This window comes from Belonocnema kinseyi, chromosome 3 (assembly GCF_010883055.1).
Source record: "Belonocnema kinseyi isolate 2016_QV_RU_SX_M_011 chromosome 3, B_treatae_v1, whole genome shotgun sequence".
Taxonomy (NCBI): Eukaryota; Metazoa; Arthropoda; class Insecta; order Hymenoptera; family Cynipidae; genus Belonocnema; species Belonocnema kinseyi.
Genome location: NC_046659.1, coordinates 100,494,291 through 100,494,786, shown reverse-complemented (window position 1 = coordinate 100,494,786; position 496 = coordinate 100,494,291).

Here is a 496-nt window from a genome sequence, read left to right as displayed (position 1 = left end):
CTGTGTGTGCGTCGATTGTGGGGAGCCAATGTTCGACGGCCATGACTATCCTAAGATTTGCAAGTTGTAGTACGAAGTAACAAATTTAATTCCAAGTAACTAGTATGCGATGCTAAATATATAAAATTGAAAATTAGGTAAATATCATTTCAATTAGTTTTCTTATTACCTATTATTTAGCCTAATATCGTAAAGCAAATAATTGTTTTGAAAGGTGTTCAGGTCGATGACAGAGCAGTTTAGCACTCCTCGACTCTTAAAATGAGCAAAAATTCATTCTCAAAATGATAAATTTCCCTACTATCGGCGAGAAAACTATAGGCAACTGCCTTTGAAGCTTAACAACTCAGTCAAAAAAAATGTTAGCGCAACAAAAAAAGTCATTTAAAAGCTGAATTTAAAAGCGGAAGGATGTATTAGTCTTCTTTTTTGTGAAAATCGCAATATTTTTAGAAATTTTTTTTGTTGGAAAACAAGTGAAAGAAAGCAGGGGGGG